Source organism: Pleurodeles waltl, chromosome 8 (genome assembly GCF_031143425.1).
Source record: "Pleurodeles waltl isolate 20211129_DDA chromosome 8, aPleWal1.hap1.20221129, whole genome shotgun sequence".
NCBI classification, from domain to species: domain Eukaryota; kingdom Metazoa; phylum Chordata; class Amphibia; order Caudata; family Salamandridae; genus Pleurodeles; species Pleurodeles waltl.
The window spans coordinates 692,764,129-692,786,389 of record NC_090447.1 but is presented as its reverse complement, the minus strand read 5'-3'; positions in this window follow the sequence as shown (position 1 = coordinate 692,786,389).

The window sequence follows — 22,261 nt, the reverse complement described above, 5'->3', positions numbered from 1 at the left end:
GCTACCAGTGTGGACTCTTGCCCATGGCATGGTATAAAGTAATCATGTACAGGATACAAAGGTGGTCATTACAACTCTGGCGGTCGGTGTTAAAGCGGCGGTAAGACCGCCAACAGGCCGGCGGGAAAAAAAATGGAATCATGACCATGGCGGAAACCGCCAACAAAGACTGCCACTTTAACACTCCGACCGCCTCGGCGGTACAAACAAACAACGCGGCGGTCACCGCCAACAGACAGGCGGGAGACAATGTACCGCCCACAGTATCACAACCTACCAATCCACCACCTTTTCCGGGGCGGATTCACTGCGAACAGAAACACAGCGGATGCAGGACTTCAAAAGGAAAACGCTCACCTCTACACACCCCACGAGGAACCAGGATGCCATGGAACCAGAGCTTCACATTTTCCCTGCCCTTATCTTCTTGCTCCTCTACCAGGAACACGAACGCCGGCGGCGAAGAGCACAGTGAGTACTGCACCTACGACACAGGGGAGGGGGAGGGAAAAAACAGGGACACACACACGCAACACACAACACCCCCACCGTCACCCACGACAACACACATACTAATACAGCATGATACATTACAGTTACACCCCCCAATCCCCCCAGAAGAATGCAAAGACATAAGGAAATGAGTGTAACCATTGTAATCTATTAAAATCCAGTACGCAAAAATATATATATACACTATAAACAAATATATACACCAAGAATGGTAGTCCAGGTATTGCTCCATTGAAGTCCGTGGAACACTGGGCCCACACTGCATGGGCGAGGCCCACACTCAATCCCCGAACATGATGGAGAGAACACTGCTGGGGCATCAGATAGAAATAAAACAGGCACCTCATGGGGAAGGGAAAGGGGGGGCACCTCAGCCGGTTGAGTGCACAACGCCAAATCCACAAGGGGGCCCCATGCCCACTGTTCAATCCTGGGGAGTGCAAAGCCATAGTCTCTCAAGTCTCTACAGTGGGTGGTTTGCCCACTGTTCGATCCTGGGGAGTGCAAAGCCACAGTCTCTCAAGTCTCTACAGTGGGTGGGTTGCCCACTGTTCAATCCTGGGGAGTGCAAAGCCACAGTCTCTCAAGTCTCTACAGTGGGTGGGTTGCCCACTGTTCAATCCTGGGGAGTACAAAGCCACAGTCTCTCAAGTGGATAACAGTCTCCACTGGTTCTGGAGGGGGCTTTGTGCCCAGAGTGCTTCATCCTGCCAAGGTCAGCGGTAGTGAATGCCTTTCTCCACTGGTTCTGGAGGCGGCTTTGTGCCCAGAGTGCTTCATCCTGCCAAGGACTGTGTGAGTGGATGCCTTTCTCCACAGTTTCTGGATGGGGTTTTGTGCCCAGAGTGCTTCATCCTGCCAAGGACAGAGGTAGTGGATGCCTTTCTCCACTGGTTCTGGAGGGGGCTTTGTGCCCAGAGTGCTTCATCCTGCCAAGGACTGTGTGAGTGGATGCCTTTCTCCACAGTTTCTGGATGGGGTTTTGTGCCCAGAGTGCTTCATCCTGCCAAGGACAGAGGTAGTGGATGCCTTTCTCCACTGGTTCTGGAGGGGGCTTTGTGCCCAGAGTGCTTCATCCTGCCAAGGACAGAGGTAGTGGATGCCTTTCTCCACTGTTTCTGGAGGGGGCTTTGTGCCCAGAGTGCTTCATCCTGCGAAGGACAGAGGTTAGTGGATGCCTTTCTCCACTGGTTCTGGAGGGGCCTTTGTGCCTAGAGTGCTTCATCCTGCCAAGGACTGTGTGAGTGGATGCCTTTTTCCACTGGTTCTGGATGGGGCTTTGTGCCCAGAGTGCTTCATCCTGCCAAGGACAGAGGTAGTGGATGCCTTTCTCCACTGATTCTGGAGGGGGCTTTTGTGCCCAGAGTGCTTCATCCTGCCAAGGACAGAGATAGTGGATGTATCTCTCCACTGGTTCTGGAGGGGGCCTTGTGCCAAGAGTGCTTCATCCTGCTCGTGGCGGACTCAGTAGCGTCAGTGCCCTTGGCGCTCATGGGCCAGCGGTGCTTGTGGCGGCGGTGTCCTGTGCAGCGGTGCTTGTGGCGGTGGTGTCCTGTGCAGCAGTGCTTGTGGCAGCGGTGTCCTGTGCAGCGGTGCTTGTGGCGGAGGTGTCCTGTTCAGCGGTGCTTGTGGCGGCAGTGTCCTGTTCAGCGGTGCTTGTGGCGGAGGTGTCCTGTTCAGCTGTGCTTGTGGCGGCGGTGTCCTGTTCAGCGGTGCTTGTTGCGGCAGGGTCCTTGGCAGAGACTCAGCTGCTGGCGGTCCTGTCTGGCCCAGCGGGCTGGTGCTGGCGGTCCTGTCAGGCCCAACGGGGCTGATGGCGGTGGCCTCCTAGGCAGCGGGTATGATGGCGGTAGCCTCCTGGGCAGCGGGGATGATGGCGGTGGCCTCCTGGGCAGCGGGGCTGATGGCGGTGGCCTCCTGGGCAGCGGAGATGATGGCGCTGGCCTCCTGGGCAGCAGGGCTGATGGCGGTCTTCTCCGCCGTGCTGCTCTTCCCAGACTTGCTGGGTTTCTTGTGCCCCTTCCCCACCTTGGAAGGTGTCGCAGCTGACTCCACACTCCCACCTGTACCCCTGGAAGCGGCTTTGGTGGCTGGAGTCTTCCCCCTCTCCCGCCGGGCACTGGCCAACCTTTGATGCTTGACAGATGGGGGACTGTCCGTGCTTTTGGTCCTTGCCACACTGGCTGCCCTGCTGCCTGGTGCACTCCAGAATCTGGAGACTACTGGCACCACTGGTCCCGGAGATGTTGTGGCTGAGTTGCTAGGTTGGGACCTGGAGAGTCGGGCCGTAGGAGACTGACGTGGTGGGGGAGGTGAGGGAAAGAGGTCAAGGGTGGACAGGAAAAGTTCCTTGGGAACACTGGGACGGGTAGCTGGAGGGGGTTTGGGAGTGGAGGAAGAGGTTGTGGTTGTAGGAGGTGTACGTTTGGTGACTTTGGGTGAAGGTGCATGCGCTGGAGGCTGTCGTGAGGTGGATGGCTGTTGGGTGGGTGTGTGGCTGCGTTTGTGTACCTTGGTAGGTGGCGTCACAGACACACTGGGAGAGGACACAGGGGACGTGTGAATTGTAGTGGGGGTGGTGACTGCACGTGAGCGGGCTGTGCTGGTGGGTGTGCTGGTGATGGAAGTAGTGGCTGTACATGTAGTGCATGCAGGTGTGAGTGGAGACGAGACTGGGAGGGAGGAGGGGGACGAGGAGGAGGGGGACACAGTGGAGGCAGTGGATGTTGGTGTGTCTGCATGTGTGTGATGCTTGCGTGAGTGCCTGTGGGATGTGTGGTGCTTTTGTTTGCCTGAGCTTCCTTTGTGTGTTGAGGTGTGTGCATGCTGGTCTGATGGTGTGCTTGGGATAGGCTGAGGTACAGGGGATTGGGTCTGGGTGGAGGAAGTTGGAGGGGGGAGGCTAGAGACAGGGACAATGGCTGCCATCAGTCCTGAGGCCAGAGTCTGAAATGCTCGCTGAATGGCTGCCTGACCAGAATGAATGCTCTCCAGGAATGCATTGGTTTGTTGCAACTGCCTCTCTACACCCTGGATGGCATTCAAAATGGTAGACTGCCCAACAGTGAGGGACCTGAGGAGGTCAAATGCCTCCCCACTGAGGGCAGCAGGGGTGACTAGGGCAGGGCCTGAGGTGCCTGGGGCGAAGGTGATGCCCACCCTCCTGGGGGAGCGGGCACGGGGCAAAGACTGAGGGGCTGCTGGGAGGGCGATGCTGGTAGGGGGGTGGCGGCTGTACCTGTAGATGCGGGGGGCACAGATGTGGCTGCCACCATAAGGGAGCTCCCATCAGAGGACGAGTCTGTATCACTGGTGTCAGCTCCTGTCCCTGCCGTGGAGCTCCCCTCACCCTCCGTCCCACTGGTGAAATCCGTGTCCGTAGTGTTGCCCTCCAGGGCCATGTGGGATGCAGCTCCCTCCTGCTCCGGTGCCACTGCTCCTCCGCCTGATGATGCTAATGCACACAAGAACAGGGAGACCACAAAAAGCGTGGGGGAGACAGAAGAAATACATGTTGAGTGCATGCATTACCACTATCGTTGGCGGACACGACAGACACAGAAGCCCCCTGCACTACGCTGCGCACTTGGGGTCCACTCTTCAATCCCTGGGACATGGTCTACAAGGCTATGGCCAACACCTGCACACATGGATGTCACAGGAGCCTGATTAGGTGTAGTTGGCACTGTACACAGGTGTGGTGGGGTGCCACAGGGTCTGCCAGAAGAAGGGGACCTAACTAGCACACTCGCCTTGGCCTAGGGAAACCCACAGCCCACCTCTCCCACCCAGACACCTCCACTGCGTGCTGAATCAGCTGCTTGAGAGTGTACTCACCCCCTTGTGGCTGCTGTGATGCCCTCAAGCGCCCATCCAACTCCGGGTACGCCACCGCCAGGATCCTGAACATCAGAGGGGTCATGGTGCGACGGGCACCCCTCCCACGTTGGGAGGCCATCCCCAGCTGGGCCTCCGCCGTCTTCTTGCTCCAACAGCGAATGTCCTCCCATCTCTTACGGCAGTGGGTGCCCCGTCTGTGATAGACCCCCAGGGTCCGGACGTCCTTGGCGATGGCACGCCAGATGTCCTTCTTCTGGTGGGCGCTGACCTACATGAATTGTACAGGGGAAAAAGAGAAGTTACTACCAACTGCACAGTCATAGTCATTGGCCCCCATCCCTACCTTTGCCATGTGGCACATGCACTCACCGTTGTTTCATTCACGCCTCATTCTCCCCCCCCATCTTTCATCCACCCCACTCCACACAGGCATAGCCCATACAGCATGCTCCCAGTGTACTTACCTGTTTGTCTGGTGCACCGTAGAGTAGCGTGTACTGGGGGAGGACCCCATCCACGAGTTTCTCCAACTCCTCCGTGGCGAAGGCAGGGGCCCTTTCCCCAGACACACGAGCCATTGTCTCTTCCAGACTGAGGTCACAGCAGCACTTGCAGTGTAGGTCCTCTCCTGTCGAAGGTCAGGTATCGAGTGATTGAACAGATAGAAAATGGTGGTCACGTCCGTGCCGGTGCGTACCGTCACCGCCGGCGTACATCGTCATTGGCTCCTGGGACCCATAGGGTCCAATGTTAACCAATGCAGAATTGCGCTGCTGTCTTCGACCGCCTACCCCGACGGTGTACAACTCCAGCGCAGTTTCCTCACATCCCATTGTCCTACTTTATAGGTCAGGCAGCTGCCATTTCAGGGGCCCACATGGCTTAATTTCTTACTGCATCACACATACCTAGGCCTTGCCTAAACACTCATACATGCTAATATTGGATTATGAATCGTGTTCTGTGTAAGCTGTGTGGACGTACCTCTGAGTTGGTTGACTCTGTGCTCGCTGTTGTCCTTCATAGGCACCGTCCACTGGGACATGTGAGGAGATGGAGGCATCCTCCAGTGTACAGACCGCTGGTGGACCTGTCGACAATGGAGGAAAGACATGTGATCATCACCTACAGGCTTGATCATGCCACAATCCTGGAACTGTGTGCCCAGTTGGAGCCAGACCTGATGTCAGCCATCCCACAGGAATCCCCCCTCTAGTGCAGGTGCTGTCAGTACTCCATTTCCTTGCAAGTGGGTCATTTCAAACAACAGTGGCCATAGCATCAGGGATGTCCCAGCCTATGTTTTCCAACGTGTTGTCCAGAGTGTTGTCTGCCCTGCTGAAACACATGCGGAGCTACATCGTTTTCCCTCAGGTGGAGGATTTGCCTACAGTGAAAGGTGACTTCTATGTCCTGGGACATATCGCCAACATCATAGGTGCCATTGATGGGACACATGTGGCTTTGGTAACCCCCCGCAGGAGTGAACAGGTGTACAGAAACCGGAAGAGTTATCATTTAATGAATGTGCAGATGGTGTGTCTGGTTGTCAACACCAGGACAGTGCGTGCTCTACGGGCATCTAGAATGCAAAAACCCAACACTCGCAAAATAATGTGATTTATGCATTGTGATGATATGTTATTGTTTAACCTTTTGCATTGCAGAATTCCATCCAAAAGATTCATTTTTAAGGTGCTTATAAATACTGTACATTTGCAATGTATTGCTGCAGACATTCAGAGTGTGTTAGGGTGTGGTCCCTTTCCAGGGCCTTCTAGAGACTTTCCCTGCAACATGCCTGGGCGTGGTTCTAGACTGGGCCAAGACTCTATAAAAGAGAGTCAGCCCAACTTCCAGTGCTCACTATTCAGAGGTCCCGGCGTAGAGCAGCAGCTTCTTCCTGAGCTCCTGTCCCGGCGGCCTATTTGGATTTTCCAGTCTTCTGCACTCATCTCTCATTGGTGATCACTGTTTCCAGGCGGTAAGACGGTGTTTGGACATTTCCCAACACCGTAATTGAGAATTTTCATATTCTTGATTTTAATTCTTAAATGAATAACAGATTACTTGTGTGCTACCATTTTTTGACATTTGTATGGTGGTTTGCAAATAGGGAGGATGCGCAATTTATTCCATAGAGATTTGACTTTGTTATTACATTGTTGTTCATTTGCCCGCTGATATTTCTTGACATTTACATGATGTTTTACGAGTTGGCAAGACGTGCAACTCGTTTCATGAGCATTTAACTTTGTTGTTCATTGCGCGCTGATATTTCTTGACATTTACATGATGTTTTACGAGTTGGCAAGACATGCAACTCGTTTCATGAGCATTTAACTTTGTTGTTCATTGCGCGCTACCATTTTCTGGCATTTACATGGTGGCATTCGAATCGGCAACACGCGCGATTCTTTCCTTGAGTGTTTTTTCATGTTAATCATTGTGCGCTACCATTTCCTGGCATTTGTATGGTGGCATTTGAATCGGCAAGACGCGCAATTCTTTCCTCGTATATAAATAATGTAAATTACTGTGCGCTACTATTCTAAGACATTTTCTTGGTAGCATTTCAAGTTGACATGTTGCATGATTTATTCCTTGAATCTACGTTGTGTGATTTCATGGTGCACAATCCTTTATGGTGTTTAATACTCATATAAAAATCTGCAATGTGTGCAATTCACTTCCCAATGTTTTTTCTGAGATGAACACAACAATACCAGAGTTCTAGATGTAATGCTGTGTGTTCCTGATATATATTCTTAAAAGGAGATTCATATGGTTGTTTAGAAATTGCTCAGAGTGTTTCCTGATTCTCATGCTAAAGAAAGTACTCAAATCTGAAAGTCCTATTTAACTTTTCCTGTTTCCTCCTCAGGCATTCGGTCATCTAAAGCCTAGTCAGTTTTAGGACTATTCTAGGGTTGTTCATGTTTTTCGGAAAAGACGAAGCTTAGAGTTGTAGCGTGGTACTGATTTCATGAGATGTAATTTTGATGTTGTGTTTTAACCTTTTGCTTCCTACAGGTCTCCTTCCCAGCTGTTCCCGTCCTAATCCCCTTTTCCCCACTTGGACTCTCTTAGACTCTGTGATAAATCTAATCAGAGTATTGGAGCTGTCTTGTGGTGGAAGTGTTGGGAACGTGCACAGACCCCGAGGATCTGGTGACTCTGACAGAATAGTGAGCCCACGAATTATGATCCTCCTGGTTTGTGTATGTTCTTAGCATGGCCACACTGGACGAGCTAGTCAAGGCTATCACCCAGCTCCAGTCAGAAGTGGTATCATCAAAGGATTTGACAAATAGTCTAGCTGAGAGGGTGAGTCAGTTACAGAATAAGGTTGAGAAGAAAGAACAAAGTCCCATAGGTGTGTCTTGGCCAGGTACTTCTTCTCAGACTTCTGGAGGTAATCCGACTAACATTTCCCTCAATGTTCCTTCAACCATTCCTTTAGCTCCTCCAGAACGCTTCTCAGGTGATCCCTTGAAAGCGCAATCTTTTCTGGTTCAAGTGGAACTTCACTTCAACTGCAGACCACATACTTTCCCCGATGCCCAGTCTAAAGTAGCTTTCTTGTTGTCATATCTGTCTGGAGATGCAGCTACCTGGGCTATTCCTCTTGTGCGTAAAAATAGTCCCCTGTTGTACAACTGGAAAAATTTTGCTCGTGAATTTGAGAGAGTTTTCGATCGTAGAACTGTAACACAGTCAGCAGATCGTGAATTATTAGACTTACGCCAAGGGAATCAGAACTTAATGTCATATTTAGCCAACTTTAATCGGCTGGTCGCTGAGACATCCTGGCCTGAAGAAAAACAAGAGGTCTTGTTTTACAGGGGACTCAAAGAGGAGCTAAAAGACATCTTAGCGCAAATCGACCCACAACCTGCAAACTGTCAAGATTTAATAAACCTTGTCTTGAGGCTTGATCATCGTTTAAATGAACGAAAAGGAACGCGTAAAAAGACTGAAAAACATTCTAGGCATGCTCATGATTACAAAGACTCAAGAACTCAGAGAGAAAGAACGCCGGAACCGATGGAAATTGGAACCATCAGGAGACCTTTGACCGAAGATGAAAAGGACCTACGCAGAAAAAATGGGCAATGTCTCTATTGTGGGTGGAAAGGTCATTTCGCCAAAGATTGTCCAATCAAAACAAAGAGCAAGCGAGGCCCAGTTCAGAAAGTTGCAACCAATGCATCAGTCGAGTCGGAAAATCTAAAGCACCCAAGTTGCAGAGAAGGGTTGCTCTTGGGTGTCACCGTGGATCCTTCACAATCCAAACATCTAAAATTGGGAATAAGAGTTCAGGTCAAGAAAAAGACCTATTTCAAGAAGGCTCTAGTCGACTCTGGGGCTACCGGAAACTGTGTTGACGCCGAATTGGTTTGTGCAAGGGGGATCCCATGCATTGAAAAGAAGACCCCAGAAACTATCCAGGCAGTTGATGGAAAACTCTTGACTGGAGGTCCGATAACTCTTCAGACTGTCCCCGTGACAATAATTTGTGAAGGTAAAAATCAAAGAAAGAAACATAAAGAGGAACTCATCCTTGACGTGATCCATGCTCCCCAGTATGGGATCATCCTTGGCTTGCCATGGTTAACTCATCACAATCCAGAGATTAATTGGGCAGAACGAAAGATCGTGTTCTCATCAGTGCTATGTAAAGAACATTGTCTCCAAAGGACTCAAGAATCTGAAGTTTGCCATTCTTACATAGCTACCGCCGCAGAGAAAGAAGTTCAGTTGCCCAAACAGTATTCGTCTTATGAAGATGTATTTGATGAGAAGGAAGCAGAGAACTTACCTCCTCATAGATCTTATGACTGTCAAATTGATCTAGTCCCAGGGGGGATACTTCCCAACTGTCGTGTGTATGCCCTGTCAGAACATGAAAATCAACATTTACGAAAATACTTGGATCAATTCTTAGAGAATGGTTTCATCCGCCCCTCTAAGTCTCCCACAGCTTCTCCTTTGTTTTTTGTTCCAAAAGCGAACGGAGAGCTTCGAACTTGTATCGACTATAGGGGCTTGAATAAAATCACCATCAAGAACAAATATCCTTTGCCTCTAATTCCGGTCTTACTGGAACAAGTAAAGAAAGCAAAAATCTACACAAAGCTTGATCTTCGAGGTGCTTACCATTTGGTCAGAATGAGAGAGGGTGATGAATGGAAAACGGCATTCAAAACAAGATATGGCCTTTTTGAATACACCGTCATGCCTTTTGGTCTGTGCAATGCTCCAGCAGCATTTAAATTTTTCTTAAATGACGTTCTTAGAGAGTACCTCGATATCTTTGCCATAGTTTACATTGATGACATTTTGATCTACTCAGACAATGAGAATGAACATGTTCAACATGTCAAGAAAGTTTTGGCAGCCCTTCGTAAACACCATTTATATTGCAAGCTAACCAAGTATGAGTTTCATGTTACCACAGTTGAGTTTTTAGGGGTTATCCTTACACCTCAAGGTATGGTGATGGCAGAAAGGAAAGTAAAAGCCATATCTGAATGGCCCATCCCAAAGACTGTTCGTGATGTACAATGTTTCCTGGGGTTAGCAAATATTTACCGGAGGTTCATCAATCATTTCTCCCAGACAGTGGCTCCAATTACTAAGTTATTAAGCAAGAAAGAAAAATGTGTATGGTCCCCAGAAGCAGACCAAGCCTTTTCAACTTTGAAAGAAGCTTTCTCCACTGCCCCAGTCTTGACTCATCCAGAAGCGGATCTACCTTTCATAGTGGAAGCTGATGCTTCAGATGTGGCGATAGGAGCAGTCTTGTCACAACGAAACAAAGACACTGGTCAGCTTCATCCTGTAGCTTACATGTCTTGGAAGTTGAACGAAGCCGAACAGAACTATGGTGGTCATTACGACCCTGGCGGATTACTTCCGCCAGGGCCGCGGGACGCGGTGGCACCGCCGACAGGCCGGCGGTGCCCCGCGGGGCATTCTGACCGCGGCGGCTTAGCCACGGTCAGAGAAGGGAAACCGGCGGTCTCCCGCCGGTTTCCCGCTGCCCCCAAGGAATCCTCCAAGCCGGCGCAGCTTGCTGCGCCGGCTTGGGGATTCCGACTCCCCCTCCCGCCATCCAGTTCCTGGTGGTTCTTCCGCCGGGAACCGGATGGCGGGAGGGGGAGTCGCGGGGCCCCTGGGGGCCCCTGCAGTGCCCATGCCAACGGCATGGGCACTGCAGGGGCCCCCGTAAGAGGGCCCCAAAATGTATTTCACTGTCTGCCTTGCAGACAGTGAAATACGCGACGGGTGCAACAGCACCCGTCGCACCTTCCCACTCCGCCGGCTCGATTACGAGCCGGCTTCATGGTGGGAAGGTCGTTTTCCCCTGGGCTGGCGGGCGGCCTTTCGGCGGCCGCCCGCCAGCCCAGGGGAAAACATGGAATACCCTCCGCGGTCTCTGGACCGCGGAGCGGTATTCCTGATGCGCAACATTGACGGGCGGCCTCCGCCGCCCGTCAATGTTGGAATGAGGGCCTATGTCATTGCTGAAAAAGAGCTTCTGGCGATTCGTGACGCCTTTAAAGAATAGAGACATCATTTGTTGGGAGCTAAATATACTGTCACAGTATATACTGATCATCGCAATCTTCAATTCATGAGTTCTGCCAGACTTTTGACTCCTCAGCAATTACGCTGGATGCTGTTTTTTGCCAAGTTTGATTTTGTGGTAACCTTCCGGCCTGGTAAAGATAATCGCAAAGGTGACACCTTGTCCCGCCAAGAGTCTACCACATTGCCTGCAGTTCAAACCTCCAGAGCTATCATTGCTCCTGACAAGGTCCTATGTATCATAAAAACAGAAAATTTCTTTGAAGACATCCGCAATTCATTCACTGTTGAAAAATGGAAGGCGTGGGCCCAAGTAGATCCGAAAAGATCAATCAAGCAAGGATTACCCTTTCACGATGCTCGTTTGTTCGTGCCCACTACCAAACTTCGCAAGATAGTGTTTCATTGGTTGCATGTTATACCTACAGCAGGTCACCCTGGTACTCCTAAAACTCTTGAATTAATCCAACGCTATTTTTGATGGCCTAACTTAACAAAGGATGTAAAAACAATGGTAAACAACTGCGAAGTCTGTGCTCGCACTAAAACAAGTCATTCAAAACCGAAAGGGTTGTTACACCCACTCCCAACCCCAAGTCGTCTGTGGGAACACATCTCTTTAGACTTTATTACAGGTCTGCCAGTGGTTCAACAGCATTCAGTAATTCTGGTGGTAGTAGATAGTCTCACGAGATATGGACATTTCATTGCCTGTAAGAAATTACCCACCTCTAGTGAACTGGCAACTATCTTACTGAATAGAGTGGTTTGTTATCATTGACTGCCAAAGGTGATCCTCTCCGATCGGGGATCGCAATTTGCCTCCAACTTCTGGAAGACATGGTGTAAAACACTCCAAGTGACATCTACCCTATCTACTAGCCACCATCCTCAAACAGATGGCCAAACGGAGAGACTAAATCAGACTTTGAAGCAATACCTATGTGCTTACGCTGAAAAAGCACTTAATTCATGGACATCAATGCTCTGGTTAGCTGAGTTAGCCTACAACAACTCCTTCCACACGTCTACTGGCGTTACACCCTTCTTTGGTTTGTTTGGATATCTTCCCGACACCTTGCCCATCACAATTCCTCAAGAAAGTTCTCTCACTCCAGCTGTGTCAGAATCATTCAACATTTGCATCAAACTCAGAAATCGACATTTAGAAAAAGCCACAAAAAAAAAAAAAAAGCATTATGACAAGAAACATTGTGAGGGACCGCAGTATCAACCTGGTGACAAAGTGTGGCTTTCCACAAAACATATAGACTTCAAGAAGAAGCACATGTTCAACCCCAAATTTATAGGTCCTTACACTGTTCTTCAGCAAATCAAACCTGTGACCTATAAACTACAATTGCCAAAATCATTACGGATTCATCCAGTGTTCCATACTTCCCTCTTAAAAAAGGCAGTCCAAAAGGTCCACCCTCATCCAGCTCCTGTTCTAGTACAGGGGGAAGAAGAATATGAAGTCAAGAAAGTGTTGGACTCTAAACTGAGAGGGCGTAACCTATGGTACTTAATCTCATGGAAAGGTTATGGCCCTGAAAGTAATTCATGGGTTTCCGCATCTGATGTTCATGCTCCACTACTTGTGAGACGCTTTCATTGTCTCAATCCAGATAAACCAGGCCCTGGGAGAGGGGAGTACTGTCAACACCAGGACAGTGCGTGCTCTACGGGCATCTAGAATGCAAAAACCCAACACTCGCAAAATAATGTGATTTATGCATTGTGATGATATGTTATTGTTTAACCTTTTGCATTGCAGAATTCCATCCAAAAGATTCATTTTTAATGTGCTTATAAATACTGTACATTTGCAATGTATTGCTGCAGACATTCAGAGTGTGTTAGGGTGTGGTCCCTTTCCAGGGCCTTCTAGAGACTTTCCCTGCAACATGCCTGGGCGTGGTTCTAGGCTGGGCCAAGACTCTATAAAAGAGAGTCAGCCCAACTTCCAGTGCTCACTATTCAGAGGTCCCGCAGCAGCTTCTTCCTGAGCTCCTGTCCCGGCAACCTATTTGGATTTTCCAGTCTTCTGCACTCATCTCTCATTGGTGATCACTGTTTCCAGGCGGTAAGACGGTGTTTGGACATTTCCCAACACCGTAATTGAGAATTTTCATATTCTTTATTTTAATTCTTAAATGAATAACAGATTACTTGTGTGCTGCCATTTTTTGACATTTGTATGGTGGTTTGCAAATAGGGAGGACGCGCAATTTATTCCATAAAGATTTGACTTTATTACATTGTTGTTCATTGCGCGCTGATATTTCTTGACATTTACATGATGTTTTACGAGTTGGCAAGACGTGCAACTCGTTTCATGAGCATTTAACTTTGTTGTTCATTGCGCGTTGATATTTCTTGACATTTACATGGTGGCATTCGAATCGGCAACACGCGCAATTCTTTCCTTGAGTGTTTTTTCATGTTATTCATTGTGCACTACCATTTCCTGGCATTTGTATGGTGGCATTTGAATCGGCAAGACGCGCAATTCTTTCCTCGTATATAAATAATGTAAATTACTGTGCGCTACTATTCTAAGACATTTTCTTGGTAGCATTTCAAGTTGACACGTTGCGTGATTTATTCCTTGAATCTACGTTGTGTGATTTCATGGTGCACAATCCTTTATGGTGTTTAATACTCATATAAAAATCTGCAATGTGCGCAATTCACTTCCCAATGTTTTTTCTGAGATGAACACAATAACACCAGAGTTCTAGATGTAATGCTGTGTGTTCCTGATATATATTCTTAAAAGGAGATTCATATGGTTGTTTAGAAATTGCTCAGAGTGTTTCCTGATTCTCATGCTAAAGAAAGTACTCGAATCTGAAAGTCCTATTTAACTTTTCCTGTTTCCTGCTCAGGCATTCGGTCATCTAAAGCCTAGTCAGTTTTAGGACTATTCTAGGGTTGTTCATGTTTTTCGGAAAAGACGAAGCTTAGAGTTGTAGCATGGTACTGATTTCATGAGATGTAATTTTGATGTTGTGTTTTAACCTTTTGCTTCCTACAGGTCTCCTTCCCAGCTGTTCCCGTCCTAATCCCCTTTTCCCCACTTGGACTCTCTTAGACTCTGTGATAAATCTAATCAGAGTATTGGAGCTGTCTTGTGGTGGAAGTGTTGGGAACGTGCACAGACCCCGAGGATCTGGTGACTCTGACACTGGTAGACCAGTACATCTCCTATGTGAATGCCAAGTTTCCTGGCTTAGTGCATGACGCTTACATTCTGCGGAATAGCAGCATCCCTCATGTGATGGGTCAACTCCAGAGCCACAGTGTGTAGCTATTAGGTGAGCACCTGGAAGCAATTCAGTGGGAATGGTTGTCTGAGTCTGGGGATATCCCTACAGGTTAGTGTGTGTCTAACAGTTGTCCCTCGCCATTTGCAGGTGACTCTGGTTACCCCAACCTGTCATGGCTACTGACCTCAGTGAGGAATCCCAGGACAAGGGCAGAGGAACGCTTCAATGAGGCCCATGGGCGAACTAGGAGGATTATGGAGCGGACCTTCGGCCTCCTAAAGGCCTGGTTCAGGTGCCTCTATATGACAGGTGGTTCCCTATTCTACTCACCAAAGAAGGTGTGCCAGATCACCGTGGCCTGCTGTATGCTTCACAACTTGGCTTTGCGACGACAGGTGCCTTTTCTGCAGGAGGATGGTCCAGATGGAGGTGTTGTGGCAGCTGTGGAGCCTGTGGACAGTGAAGACGAGGAAGCAGAAGAAGAGGACATCGACAACAGGAACTCGGTGATCCTGCAATACTTCCAGTGAAACACAGGTAAGAATACAAACCTGCCTACTACATGTACTTTAACACTACTACCTCTCTACTGTCTGTCGTTTTCACCCAGTGTATGGTCACTGAGTTGTCACTTTTCCTTACGATGTCACAGTTGTGGGTCCCACTGTGAGACATCTGATTTGTTTCCTCATGGACTAGAGCTGTGTGACATAGGTATGTTGACATTACAATTGAAAGAGCATTTTGTCATTGTAATTGCTAATACACTATTTCAAAATCACAGACAAACTCCAGATTCTTTTGTGCTTTAAGGGTGTTTATTTAAGTGCTCAATATTGGAGGGTGCTGTAAAATGGTGAGGGGTGATGGTGGAGGAATGTCCATGGCAGAGTCCAGTCTATTAGTCTCACATGTGCATTGCCCAAAGGGGCATTGGAAGTGGAGCTGGGGCAGTTTGAGGATGGACAGGGTGACAAGGTGGGACAAAAGGATGACATTCAGGGTGGGCTCATTTCTTGGCGGGGGTCTTGTCATCGCTCTCTGTCTTTGTCCTGGATCTCAGGGACCATTTGCAGGGTGGTTCTCCATCTGCAGGGGTTGGGGTGCTGGTGTGGTGGTCCTGTGGCGGTGCCTCCTGTCCACTAGCGCCGGCGGAGGTGGTGGGCAGTTCATCGTCCAGGCTAGTGTGTTGAGCACTTCCTTCAGCACCCCTACGATGGTACCCAGGGTGGAATTGATGGATCTGAGTTCCTCCCTGAACCCCAAATACTGTTCCTCCTGCAGCCGCTGAGTCTCCTGAAACTTGGCCAGTTCCATTGCCATTGTCTCCTGGGAATGGTGGTAGGCTCCCATAATGTTGGAGAGGGCCTCGTGGAGAGTGGGTTCCCTGGGCCTGTCCTCCCCCTGTCGCACAGCAGCCCTCCCAGTTCCCCTGTGTTCCTGGGCCTCTGTCCCCTGGACCACGTGCCCACTGCCACTGCCCCCAGGTCCCTGTTGTTGTTGGGGTGATGGGTTAGCCTGGGTTCCCTGTAGACACACTGCTGATTGACGTGTCCTGGGGACAGAGGTATGGGCCTGCTGGGTGGGTGCTGTGCTGGTGTTTCCAGAGGGGGGAAGCTCTGTGGTGGCCTGTGCCAGTGTGAGGGGAACCGACTGTCCCGAGGTCCCAGATGGGCCGGGCTGGTCATCTAGATCCAGTTGGACAGAGCTGCTATCATCACTGTGGCCCTCTTCTGTTGGTGGTGTGGACATGTGTGGACCCTCCTGTCCGATGACGTTGGGTAGGGGTCCTGCAGGGGTATAAAAGGATGTTTATTGCATCTGTGTGTGCCATGGTGTGCAATGTGTGGGTGACCGTGTACCCCAGTGCTTGCATTCCTGTGTGGGACCTTGTGTGATGGTGTTTTAGGGGGGTGTATGGGTATGTGCAGTGGCCATGCTTTGGTGATGGGTGTCCATGCTTTGTTGTTGCATGCAGGGCTTGGTGTTGGAATGTGTGGTTTGTGATATTGGGACAATTGTGAGGAGTTGGAGTGATGGGGGTGAGGACGAGGGTGGGGGTATGTGATAGCATGCAGGTAGGGTGGGGGACGTAATAGTTAAGGTTTGACTTACCAGAGTCCATTCCTCCATCTACTCCTGCGAGGCCCTCAGGATGCAGAATCGCCAAGACTTGCTCCTCCCATGTTGTTAGTTGTCGGGGAGGAGGTGGGGGGTCCGCCGACAGTCCGCTGAACCGCAAGGTGGTGTCTTGATACCACAGAAAGCACCTTTCCCCGCAGGTCGTTCCACCTCTTCCTGATGTCATCCCTATTTCTGGGGTGCTGTCCCACTGCCTTGACCCTGTCCACTATTCTTCGCCATAGCTCCATCTTCCTAGCTATGGAGGTGTGCTGCACCTGTGACTCGAATAGCTGTGGCTCTACCCGGACGATTTCCTCCACCATGACCCTGAGCTCCTCCTCAGAGAACCTGGGGTGTCTTTGCCGTGCCATGGGGTGGTGTGGGTGATGTGTGGGGTGGTGTGTGTTGTGATGTGTGGGGTGATATTTAGTGTTGTGTGAGGTGCGTGTAAGTTATGTGGGTGATGGTATTGTGTGCCTGTTGATGCTTGGTAGTAGTTTGTAGTGTCTCTCTCTGGCCTTCTTTTGGTATTTTGGTAGTAGGGGTCTGTAGGTGATGTGGGTCTGTGTTTTATATTGTATTGAGTGTGTGGGAGTGGTGTGTGTATGTGTATCAGGTGTGTGTATTTCGATTTGTCCAATTTGGCTGTGTTTTGTAAGAGTGTGTGTATTTTGAGCGCTGCGGTGTGTACTGCCAATGGAATACCGCAGTTGAAAGACCGCTGCATGGATTCGTGGGTCGTGATATTGTGGGCGTATTTCTGTTGACGTGACGGTGGAGGTTTTGTTATCGCCAGTTTATCACTGACCTTTGGTGTGGCAGACTTGTGTGGGTGTCTCAATTTTGGCGGATTCCGAGCAGTGGGTCATAATGACCATGGCGGAATTCCGCTGCCGCAGCGGTGTGTTGGCGGTCTTCTGCACGGCGGTAAGTGGCTTTTGCCGCCAATGTTGTAATGAGGGCCAAAGTGTTCACCAAGACCAAATTTGCATAGCATTTCATTTAAGTATGGCCATTCTAAGCTATCAAAAGCTTTCTCAAAATCTACAGCAAAGACCACTGCACTGTCTCATCGTAAGAATAGTCGACATATTTTAAGGACCGTATGTCATCTGGGGACAAATCCTGCCTGATCTCTATGGATCAAGTGAGGCATATGGCATAGTCGGCGTGACGTTAGGATTTTGCGAAGGATCTTGTAATCCACTGACAACATTTGCATAGGTCGATAAGATGCTACATCAGTGCGTAGTTTCCTGGGTTTCAAAAGGGGAATGATAAGGGCCTTTTACGCTACTGGAGGGAGAGCCCAGGCTTCCTTGGCCTCTTCGTACATGCTAACCAATCGGGGCTTAATGTTGCCATATAGGCAAAATAAAATTCAACTGGTAGGCCATCTAGGCTGGGGGTCTTATTTCGCACCATACTAGTGAAGGGCGCTTTCACCTCCGAGAGTATAATTGCCTGTCCCGGTGTCTCTGATTCTTGTTTCAGTGGTGTCGGGAGAGTGAGGTGTGATAAGAATTCATGGATGTCTGTCAGCGATGATCGAACTTTGCTCATATAGTGATCTGAGTAATAGTTATTAAATTCCCGATTGATTGCCGCTTGGCTGTAGACAGTATAACCCAATGATGTACCTAGCTCGACTATGACTGTCCCTCTTTTCACCGGATTCGCCAACCGTGCCAAAAGAGAGTTCGCTCGGTCACCGTCTACATGAGCCTGCACCAGATAAAGCTTTTTAATCATAGCAACACAGTTCTTTCAACTTGTCACTACTCGCTCTCGGGCTTCTATTACCAATGTTTGGAGAGCTGGGTCCCCTGGGCGTCTCTGCTCCTGTGTCCTCAACTAATGTTTTGCTTTCTCAATGTCATGTAGTAGCATGCGCCGGACACCCTTGGCTGCTGAAATACATCTCCCTCTAATCACACCTTGAAGGCATCCCACTCTAAGAGTCGTAAGGCTGTGGATCCCTCATTGACTCCAAAGTAGGCAGTTGTGTCAGAAGACTTGGTCTTCTAACAGTTCTGGCCTGAGTAGTTACGTGGGTACCGGGGGTTGAGCCGCACCCAGTTAAGCCCTAATAGCAAGGGATTATGGTCCAAGATTGTTCTGCTCAAGTATTCTGTCAAGCGTGTCAGTTCATGGACATCTGGGAAGCACAGGCAGGTGTCCAGCCGCACATGTAAATCTTATAACAGGGAATAGACGGAGGAATCTCTGCACCCTGGGTGTTGAGTCCCCATTCATGTTGCCAGTCCCAAAATACCCTAGCGGTTTGCATAATTGGGGAGTCCTGCAATGGGGGATGTGATCTATCTAGGGTTGTGTCAGAGATCCATTTAAAGTCCCCTTCCACCAGGACAGAACCCATAAAGTGGGAGGCGAGGCGCTCGGAAAGGGAAATCAAAAACTCCAATTGATCAATATTAGGGCTGTAAATACTCCTTATCGCTACCTCTCTCCCATCCAGCCTTCCTGTGATCATGACATACCTTCCCAAGGGATCTATTATGGAATTGATGTGTTGAAATGGCACTCCGGGTTTGATCCATATAAAGGCCTCCCGTGCATAAGCCGAGTAGGTAGTACAATAAACCTGGCCTCTCCATCTATGTTAAAGGGCCCGCCCCTCCTTAGCATCCAAGTGAGTCTCTTGCAGTAGGGCTATATGAATCCCTCATCTGGTGAGATGTGAGAATACCTTGTGGCATTTACTCATTGAATGCACCCCCTAATGTTTCATGTGAGTACCTTAAGGTCTAGTAAGTTAGCCATTGGACATGCAGAGAGCTATACCCGAGTAGCTGTAGGGGTCTGACCTCTCCTCTGAATTGGGCCCCTACAATAATAATGCAGTTGTCAGCAGGCATAGGGGGCAGAAAACAACCCCCTTAATTGAATTAAACAATTCCCAACTCCCACGCTGCCGGGATGAGCAGTGTGACCCATTTGCCCAAACAGTCAAACAAGCAATAACCAAACATGTTTGTGCCTGCTAACGTGCGGGCTACGGTCTGCAGGGGCGTGATGAGGCAGGCAGTTTGTGATATCAGGCTCCGGGTCTCTCAGGTATCCACCCGATTCCCAAGACCTCATATCTCAGAAAAAACATCATAAATCGTGCCACAAGGGATTTCCTATTACTTCAGTGGTAACAGGTTTTTTAGAAACACAGTTTACCACCAGCTCTAGCATTTCTAGGTAGGTGTCCACCATGGTGTCAGAGCAGATTGCTAGAGAAGTTCATCTGCAGTTCCCGTGGTGACCACCGGGAGGATTTTGCTGCAGGGCATCAATGTAATTGAGTCTGTCTGAATCAGATCCATCCATGCTTGCTTCCGGAGCAAAGGCCCAGCGTCCGGCGATGATCCACCCAAGTATGCAGCTGCAGTGACTGCCTTCTTGGTATACAGAGCCTGCATGGTCTACGACTCTGGCATTTTGAATAAGTGTATGAGGCACTTAGTTTATGTTGTAATTTGTCTGTTTACTAGGTCAATCGGTCGTGGTTGACAGACTCATAGTGTGTGTTAAAAGTGAGTGATAGTTTTTGACTGAGATTTGGTGAGTCCTATGTGCACCGGTAGGATCCAATGATCAGTTGAGAGTAAAATTTGCTGGTTGAATTTGCTTGCGAGTCAGGGAAACTGAGATAGAAGGAGTATCTGTCAGAGTCAGAGCTAAATGCCGCAGTTGAAAATTCAGTAAGGTTTCTGAAGCAATTGTGCTACCTACCTGTAGTAAACAGACAATGTCAACATCAGGGCAGTGCGCGTTCTACGGGCGACTAAAATGCAAAAACCTAGCAATTTCAAGCTAACACAAGTTATGCATTGTGCTGATATGCTGTTGTTTAACCTTTTGCATTGCAGAGTTTAATCCTGAAGACTTATGTTCAGCTTGCATATAAATACTGTTCATATGCAATGTACTGCTGCAGGCTTTCAGACTGTGTCAGGGTGTAATTGTAGGAAAGTACCATCTTGCCTGGCATGTTACCCCCATATTTCACTGTATATATGTTGTTTTAGTGCATGTGTCACTGGGACCCTGCCAGCCAGGGCCCCAGTGCTCATAAGTGTGCCCTGTATGTGTTCCCTGTGTGATGACTAACTGTCTCACTGAGGCTCTGCTAACCAGAACCTCAGTGGTTATGCTCTCTCTTTGCTTTCCAAATTGTCACTAACAGGCTAGTGACCAATTTCACCAATTCACATTGGCATACTGGAACACCCTTATAATTCCCTAGTATATGGTATTGAGGTACCCAGGGTATTGGGGTTCCAGGAGATCCTTATGGCCTGCAACATTTCTTTTGCCACCCATAGGGAGCTCTGACAAATTCTTACACAGGCCTGCCACTGCAGCCTGAGTGAAATAACGTCCACGTTATTTCACAGCCATTTACCACTGCACTTAAGTAACTTATAAGTCACCTATATGTCTAACCTTTACCTGGTAAAGGTTGGGTGCTAAGTTACTTAGTGTGTGGGCACCCTGGCACTAGCCAAGGTGCCCCCACATAGTTCAGGGCAAATTCCCCGGACTTTGTGAGTGCGGGGACACCATTACACACGTGCACTATACATAGGTCACTACCTATGTATAGCGTCACAATGGTAACTCCGAACATGGCCATGTAACATGTCTAAGATCATGGAATTGTCACCCCAATGTCATTCTAGCATTGGGGAGACAATTCCATGATCCCCCGAGTCTCTAGCACAGACCCGGGTACTGCCAAACTACCTTTCCCGGGGTTTCACTGCAGCTGCTGCTGCTGCCAACCCCTCAGACAGGTTTCTGCCCTCCTGGGGTCCATCCAGGCTTGGCCCAGGAAGGCAGAACAAAGGACTTCCTCAGAGAGCGGGTGTTACACCCTCTCCCTTTGGAAAAAAGGTGTCAGGGCTGGGGAGGAGTAGCCTCCCCCAGCCTCTGGAAATGCTTTGATGGGCACAGATGGTGCCCATCTCTGCATAAGCCAGTCTACACCAGTTCAGGGATCCCCCAGCCCTGCTCTGGCGCGAAACTGGACAAAGGAAAGGGGAGTGACCACTCCCCTGACCTGCACCTCCCAGGGGAGGTGCCCAGAGCTCCTTCAGCGTGCTCCAGACCTCTGCCATCTTGGAAACAGAGGTGCTGCTGGCACACTGGACTGCTCTGAGTGGCCAGTGCCAGCAGGTGACATCAGAGACTCCTTCTGATAGGCTCTTACCTGTGTTGCTAGCCTATCCTCCTTCCTAGGTAGCCAAACCTCCTTTTCTGGCTATTTAGGGTCTCTGCTTTGGGGAATTCTTTAGATAACGAATGCAAGTGCTCATCAGAGTTCATCTGCATCTCTCTCTTCACCTTCTGCCAAGGAATCGACCGCTGACTGCTCAGGACTCCTGCAAAACCGCAACAAAGTAGCAAAGACGACTACTGCAACCTTGTATCGCTGATCCTTCCGCCTTCTCGACTGTTTTCCTGGTGGTGCATGCTGTGGGGGTAGTCTGCCTCCTCTCTGCACTAAAAGCTCCGAAGAAATCTCCCATGGGTCGATGGAATCTTCCCCCTGCAACCACAGGCAACAAAAGACTGCATCACTGGTCCTCTGGGTCCCCTCTCAGCCCAACGAGCGTGGTCCCTGGAACTCAGCAACTCTGTCCAAGTGACTCCCACAGTCCAGTGACTCTTCAGTCCAAGTTTGGTGGAGGTAAGTCCTTGCCTCCCCACGCTAGACTGCATTGCTGGGTACCACGTGATTTGCAGCTGCTCCGGCTCCTGTGCACTCTTCCAGGATTTCCTTTGTGCACAGTCAAGCCTGGGTCCCCGACATTCTAACCTGCAGTGCGGTTCACTCCTCTTTGTAGTGCCTGTTCCGGCACTTCTGCGGGTGCTGCCTGCTTCTGTGAGGGCTCCCTGTCTTG